Consider the following 8,559-nt stretch of genomic DNA (forward strand, 5'->3'; position numbering starts at 1 on the left):
CTGGGTTCTTATCTCAGCCACCTCGGTTCTAATTCTGGCCCCACCACTAGTATGCTGTGTGATCTTGGGCAAGTTACTTAACTACCCTGTGCCTCAGTTACTTCATATGTAAAATGGGGATTAAGGCTGTAAATCTCATGTGGGACATGGACTGTGTCCAAACTGATTACTTTTCGAGTCCTCTGCACTCAGCAGGTGCTCAATAAATACCATCATTTGATTGATAATGACTACTCTGAATCATCACACCAGTTCTACTCCATTGCACCACTTTTGGGGCAAGCCCTTAGTCTTCCCTAGCTACCATTTCCCCAGAGAAAGGATGCAAACAATAAAGCCTCTCCCTTAGTCTCCTCCCAGGGGCATTCCGAGGATGAATGAGATCAGTGCAGGAAACAAGCTCTCAAATATTTATAGCACATTAACTTTTCCCAAGGTGTTTACCACCACTTCAAGTAAAGACTCTTATCAAGACTCCTGGAAAACTTAATCTAATGTGAAGTGGTAGAAACACCCTGCTTAGCCAGGAAAGTCAGGCTCCAGTCTGGACTCAGGCACTGACTTACAACACAGGAGAAAGACACAATCCCTTTATCGTGGATAGTTTGTAATCTTACTGGGGAGAGAGGAGAATATAAATTGCCAAATATACAGTAAGTAATTAGTTTTCTCATTTGTATAATGGAGATAACTTTCCTTACTCTAACCCACCTGACCAGAAGGCAAACAGAACAAATGAGAATACAGCTTGGTGACAGACAGGTACTTCCGGAACCTCGGGGAATTTTTCCTTTATCATTCCCATTTTATAGGTGAAAAAATTGAGGTAAAGAATAGTTCACTGGTTCAGTATCACAAAGCAAGCTAGTGGCACAAGAAATAGAACTCCTGCTTTCAGTGTGGTTTTGGGTACAAGAAAAGAATGTCCTGTTCCTGAGGGAGTCTATACCTGTCTATATTGGCACGGAAATTAGAAAGGAATATCCATAGGTACTAGTCTCCAAGGCTACCACACCTTACTGAGAATTCTGTTGAATTTGGAGTCTGAGCAGTTAAGAAGTTACACTGACAGACCTTGGTAATACTAACAAGGGAAAGTCCTTAACTTGACCTCTTTTCCCCAGTGCGAAGAACAGGCCCTAAATCCCAGTGGTTGTTATGGATCCCCACTCTAACAAGCTCCACTGGGGCTTTATTAACATTGATTGGGTGCTCAGAGATGGTCAATTACAAAATTTGAAAGCACTTTTCCTTCTACCTCATGAATGAGTTACAAAGAACCTAATTAGACCAGCAAACTTTAAATAATGATACTTTTAGTGCAATAATTAATCGTGATCCAACCTATCGTTGTAGTACCAGTTCAGGGCTGTTTGCAATAACCATAGAGCTCTTACCCTTAGGAAGGGACTATCTGGTAATTAGAAAGCTTTTTCTAGGATAGGTTGCCGAGGTCTACTTCAGCAGGAGTAAATCAGTGACTTACCGAATACCTATGAGCTTTTCCCATTCGTTGTAAAGGAAATCATTCCTCTCTGGAATTGGTGGCCACGGATTAAATAAATTAGCCAAGGGTCAGGAGATGAAAAAGTATCAACCAGTCACTTAATCACTCATATTTATTAATAATAATAACAATGATGGCATTTGTTAGGGGCTTATTGTATGTGAAACACTGTTCTAAGCGCTGGGGGGGATACAAGGTGATCAGGTAGTCCCATGTGGGGCTCACAGTCTTAATCCCCATTTTACACATGAGATAACTGAGGCTCAGAGAAGTTAAGTGACTTGCCCAAAGTCAGCAGACATGTGGTGGAGCTGGGATTAGAACTCAAGACCTCTGACTGCCATGCCCAGGCTCTTTCCACTGAGCCATGCTACTTCTCTATTTATTCACTCATTCAATCGTATTTATTGAGCGCTTACTATGTGTAGACCACACTTAACTGCTCACCATATGTACAGCATGGTACTAAGTACTTGGGAGAATACAATACAACAGAGATGGTAGACATCTTTCCAGCCGAGGAGAAGCTTACAGTCTAGAGGGAAACGAATAACCAGAAATTTGGAAAGGGAATTGTCAAGTGAATGGAATGCAATGGCTTAATGATGGTATTATCAATGCACAGAGAGTGCCATTATAGTGAATGCCAACTTCTAGGTGCTTTCTATTCCTGCTCTGCTTAGCATCAGAGCAGCATAAACATGACTGTATTACCATGGTTGTTACTGTATATTTATTGACAGAATATGTCTCTTTATTGTTATATTGTACTCTCCCAAGCTTTTAGTACAGTACTCTGCACACAGTAAGCACTCAATAAATATTACTAACTGACTGACAGATTGACGACTGTCCAGATGCTTTTACCTCTAGAGCTGCTATACTGTCCCACTAGCCACCTTTCCGGAAACTAAAACTCTACATGCTTACATAAATGCCATTTTTAATAATAAATTTATCAATCAGGCAATCATATTTATTGTGTGCTCAGTGTGCAGAGCACTGTACTAAACAGTTGGAAGAGTAAACTTAACGAAGCTTGTAGAGACATTCCCTGCCCACAAGGAGCTTGCAGTCTAGCGAGGGAGATAGAGATTAAAACAAATTACAGATATGTACCTAAATGCGGTGGGGTGGAGAGTAAGGTGGATAATGATTACAGAAGGAAGAGGGAAGACGAGATAAGAAGGCTCATTTTCCTCACAGCATGGTCTATTTTTATCCTGTGTTACCACATTAGGCAAGGTGTGGATTATCTCACTATTGTACAACATAGAGAAATGGATCTACAATTGTCAGTCAATCATATTTATTGAATGCTTTCTGTGTGCAGAGCACTGTATTAAGCACTTAGAAGAGTAAAATATAACAATAAACAGACACATTTCCTGCCTACAATAAGCTTACAGTCTAGAGGGGACTGAATGTAGAAGTAACTAAGTGTAATATACTCACTATACTAAGTGCTTTGGAAGAACCGAGAAAAAAAGAGGAAACAGAGAGGGAGAAGTAAAAAGAGAGAGGAAAACAAAGAAAAACATAATCGGAGGGATTCACAGGAAGACCTCTAGCACAGTTGTTTACAGTTGTTAATTGGTAATTACTGAAGAATTTGAATCTGAAATAGGCTCAACTTCATGCCCCCTAGTTCTCTTCCTTCTTGGGATTTTTCATCTGCAAAGCTTGAAGAAAGCAGCTACGCCTGTCTGATTCAAGGCACCATCATGTGGCCAATATGGATTATGCTCTATTCACTCCTTGTATTTCACTACTGGACAGTACGGTCATCTCCAAATGGATAGAATGGTCAGCACCGTTCCACATCGACCTTATTATCGCCCTGGATTTCACAAATGTCAATGAGCATTACAGGGATTCTGAATTACAAAATTTTTAGAGAAATTCAATTGTAAAGCCCAAATTATCTTGTACTAGAATTTCTCCCGTAGGTGCTATGGGTGACTGTTTCAATCAGATATAACTCCTAGTAAATAACAAATTTATTTGCACCATTACAAGCAGCAAAACTTTACCATCCGCATCAAGCCTATTATATTTCCTCATTTGTTTTCTGCCTATTGACTCGGATTCCTGTTTCTTCTGGTCCACCTCACTGGGTATTTATAAACATATCCACACTGGAAAATGACATGATTTCTAAATGAGCTTTTCAGTCCTAAGCGCCGCTGTGGTCATGGTTTTTATTAGTGCAAGGCTGATAATCGTAAGGTGTGGGCTCAACAGATACAGCAATCCACTCAGAGGCACACATCCATAAGCCCCATCTCCAAGCCTATCCTGGATATCAGTCGATGGATGGGTGGTGATTTTGGAGCACTTACTATGTGCAGAACACTGTACTCAGCACTCGAGAGAATATAATACAACAGAATTGATTGGCACATTCCCTGCGCACAATGGAAACCTAGAAACACATGTCACCCTGACAGAGAACAATCCAGCCTCCAATCCCAGGCTTTCAGGACATATGTTCTACTCTATCCTAATCCTCATCGACCACTTAATCAATCAATCCATCAGTGGTATTTATTGAGTGTTCGCTGTGTGCAGAACACTGTCCTAAGTTCTTTGGAGAGGACAATATAATAGAATTGGTAGATACAATCCTTGTTCTCATGGAGCTTACAATTTAGTGGAAACAAGGTCTAACCTTAAATTTACTGATGCAGTTCTCCCATGGTTCTCTTCTTATTTCCATGGCTGGTCTTTCTCAGTGTTCTCCTTCTGCTTCTCAAGAGTGTAGTACTATGCTGTACACACAGTAAGCACTCAGTAAATACTCTTGAATGATTGACAAACAAATAATTGCACTGTGGTCCCCCTGTCTCCTCTCCACAAGTCCAATAGATGGACTCCAGGTTTTCCAAAGCATCTTTTATGGGACTTAAAATGAAGCTGAGAACACTTTTTGTTTGTTTAGTATCTGTTAAGCCCTTATTATATGCCAGGCATTGTACTATGCTCTGGGGTAGATACAAGAAAATAAGGTTGGACACTGTCCATGTCCCACATGGGGATAGAATTAATCCCCATTTTACAAATGAGGTAAATGAGGCACAAAAAAATTGAGACTTGTTCAAGGTCGCACAACAGATGAGTGGTGGAGCGGGGATTAGAACCCAGGTCCTTCTCACTCCTAAAACCTGTGCTCTATTCATTAGGCCACATAGCTTCTTGTTCTTGAACAGTGATATTCACAAAGATCAACCTGTTGCAAACCCTGGAACAGTTAAAGCTTCTTCAATGATAGTTAACCCACTTAGAAACAACTAATATTTTGGTTCAAATAATTTAATCCAGTCAAACTTCAGTTTTATCCTTCAAAGATACCTATGAAATATCTGAAGTTGCATATTACTCACCAGAGTCATTCTCTGGTACCCTCCCTGTCTGACCCTCACCACAATATACATAGAAACGATAGGAAGGTTGTTCTTAGTTTTACTGTTTCTCAGTGTTGATCTACATTCTCTTATACATCTGACGCTAATCAACCACAACCTAATCCCAACAGAGGGGCTTTACAGCCTAGATCCCTCAGGCACCAGACGGATTTCATGAGAGATGGAACAGAAAACTTTGCTATTTATGTTGCCAGATCTGAATTCCTTGCTCTGGGACATTCCCACATCCCACTTCAGGAATTTACTGTTACCTCTGAAGCTTCCTCCCACTTCTTCAGCTTCACATCCTGGGACACATTCTCTAAAGAACTTCAAGCTTCAGAGATTTGAGCTTCTATGAAAAATATGAAAATATTATCGTGATTTCTAGCAATTCCCTCTTGCAGAGTTTTTGTTTATGTGACTTTTTATGTAATTTGCTTATGTGACTTTGTGTTTATCTGACAATAACAGGTAATGATTATTTTGCTACTCTCCCAAGTGCTAAGTACAGTACTCTGCACACACTAAGAACTTAATAGATACAATTGATTGAAGAATGTGGGAAGCATATCACCTAGTGGATAGGGTATGTACCTGGGAGTCAGAGGACCTGGATTCTAATCCAAAGTCTGCTACTGATCTGCTGTGTGACCTTGGGCAAGTCAGTCTGTCCCTCAGTTTCCTCATCCACAAAATGGAGATTAAACTACTTAAACTACTTAAACTTCCTACTTAAACTACGAGTCCTCTGTGAACTGTGTCCAACCTGCTTATTTTGTATCCACCCCAGTGGATACACTGGGGTGCTTAGAGCAGTGCTTGACAAATAGTAAGTGCTTAATAAATACATTATTATTATTATTATTATCACTATTAGTGTATTAAGAGGCCTGTTTCTGTTAGAACTTCTCTGGTATTTGTTAAGTGCTTACTGTGTTCCAGGCACTGTATTAAGGACAGGGGTAGATGCAAGCAGCGTAGCTCAGTGGAAAGAGACCGGGCTTTGAAGTCAGAGGTAATGGGTTCAAATCCTGGCTCTGCCAATTGTCAGCCGTGTGACTTTGGGCAAGTCACTTAACTTCTCTGTGCCTTAGTTACCTCATCTGTAAAATGGGGATTAAGACTGTGAGCCCCCTGTGGGACAACCTGATAATCTTGTAACCTCCACAGAGCTTAGAACAGTGCTTTACACATAGTAAGCACTTAATACATATTATTATTATTATTATTATTATTATTATCATTATTATTATTATTACAAGGTAAACACGTTGGACATAGAGCCCACAGCCTAAGGATACTGGTCTGTACTGTTATTGCACTGCACTGCTACTGGTAGATCTCTGCAATCAGTCAATTAAGGGTATTTATTAAGCACTTAGTGTGTGCAGAGCACTGTATTACTTGGGAGAGTGCATTACAACAGAGTTGGTAAACGTCCCCTGCTCACAACGAGTTTACAGTCAATCAATCATATTTACTGAGTGTTTACTGTGTGCAGGGCTTTGTACTAAGTTCTTGGGAGAGTACAACACAACCCTATAACAGACACATTCCCTGCCCACAACAAGCTGACAGTCTAGAGAAGCAACGTGGCTTAGTGGAAAGAGCACGGGCTTGGGAGTCAAAGGATGTGGGTTCTAATCCTGCCTCTCCCACTTGTCTGCTGTGTGACCTTGGGCAAGTAACTTAACTTCTCTGTGCCTCAGTTACCTCACCTGTAAAATGGGGATTAAGACAATGAGCCCCATGTGGGACAACCTGATTACTTTGTATCTACCCCAGCATTTAGAACAGTGCTTGGCACAAAGTCAGTACTTATCAAATATTATTACTATTATTATTATTATTATTATTATTATTATTATTATTATTATTATTATTAGAGGTGGTGGTTTGCTACAGGCAGCAGTTAGGAAAGAACCTCAGATGCTGAGTATGTTCATAAGATTTCCTTCTGAGAGAAATGGCACAATCATAGCTCTCTTACTTACCTGTAGAGAACCATCTTTCTTTGAAAAGTCCAACAGAGGGACTCTTTCACCTCCTTGTTTCCCAAGCCTCAGGAGGTTCAACATGGGGCTGATAGCTGTGTAGAAGACTAACACCACTGTATTCAAAGTCAACGAAAGGCTCTCACCGCGTCGAATGTAGATAAAGAAGAGAGTCCCGTACAGAATGGTGACAGTGGTCAGGTGGGAGGAACAAGTTGAGAATGCTTTCCGTCTCCCGGCAGCAGAGTGAATCCTCGAGACGGCAATGAAGGTGTAGACTTAGGAAACCAGGATGGCCAAGCCACTACATACTCCTAAGGTGCCAGCCAAGATGAAAAGGAGCCACTTACTGTCATGGAGGTTGGCACAGGCTAGGGCTGAGTGGAGTGATATCGCAGAAATAGTGGTTGATGACATTTGGGTTGCAGAAGGGTAAATGAAAGGTCGACGTTGTGTGGGTCATGATGCTCAGAAAGCCCAGCACGTAAGGTGCCATCACAAGCCACACGCAGACCTCTGGGAACATGAACACAATATAAAGCAGTGGGATTCGTTTTGCCACGTATTGATCGAAGGCCATGGCAGAGAACAGAAAACTTTCAGCAGCCATAAAGAGGCCGAAGAACTACATCTGGTCTGCACATCGCAGGAAGGAGATGGCTTTTTTCTCCTTGAAGAAGTCAGTCAACATATTTAGGACAGCAATGAAGGAGGAACAGGTGTCCGCAAAGGCCAGATGGCTGAGGAAAAAGGACATGGGGCTGTGAAGATGGAAATCTACTCTGATCAGTGTGATCATCCCCAGGTTTCCTACCAAGGTGACAAGATAATAAAATAAAAGCATCATGAAGAGGATGATTTGCCATTGAGGCTGATTTGTTAGGTCAAATAAAAATAAACTCTGCTATCCTGGTTTGATTCCCCTCAGCTATATAACTGATGCAATCTGTCTAGGGAAACAAAAAGACATCTGCTGTTAATTTAGGAGTTAATGGAAATAAGTATATTTGTATGACTAGAATTAAATTTCTTTCCATTTCCTTTTTAAAAATCACACAGACCCTTTTTAGGAAATGAAAATATTGTATGCTAGAGATCTCAAATCATATCAAATCACACTAAAATACGGGTACACAATATTTTACTCAATTCTTTTGGTGGGAAATTGAGTATTAGTCTAAATTTTCTTGCGGGCTTTTCATTTCTTTTGTATTGGTCCACCTCTGGATCACCATAGTCATTGCTTGTTTCTGAAGGGGGTCTCATGGGGCAGGGCGATGGGCTCAACCTAGGTGAGACTTACATCATAGGAAAGACAATTCCTCCAATCAATTCTAAGTTGGTGTCATTCTCCCAGACCCTTAGAGGAACTGGGTTAAAAGTATTTGGGGTGGTCAGTGGTTAATACAAAATCTGTCTTGAAACTTTACATTTTCTAACTACTCAATTTCTTGTGGGAGCAAATTCCCATGTTATTGATTTATTGATTGGAATATATTGATTGATATTCTTTGATTTATTGAAGCAATATGACCTGGTAACATCAGAGGGCCTAGGCTCTAATCCGGCTTTGCCCCTTGCCTGCTGTATGACATTGAGCAAGTCACTTGACTTCTCCGTGCTTCCGTTTTCTCATCTGTAAAATGAGGAT

At 40.7% G+C, this 8,559-nt stretch overlaps 1 pseudogene; it reads right to left on the bottom strand.

The window, feature by feature from the left end:
- Positions 1-5,233: 5,233 nt before the first annotated feature.
- Positions 5,234-7,665, bottom strand: LOC119921843 (annotated as a pseudogene).
- Between the last annotated feature and the right edge of the window lie 894 nt (positions 7,666-8,559).

The sequence above is a fragment of the Tachyglossus aculeatus genome, unplaced genomic scaffold (assembly GCF_015852505.1).
Source record: "Tachyglossus aculeatus isolate mTacAcu1 unplaced genomic scaffold, mTacAcu1.pri SUPER_30, whole genome shotgun sequence".
In the NCBI taxonomy this organism is placed as follows: Eukaryota; Metazoa; Chordata; class Mammalia; order Monotremata; family Tachyglossidae; genus Tachyglossus; species Tachyglossus aculeatus.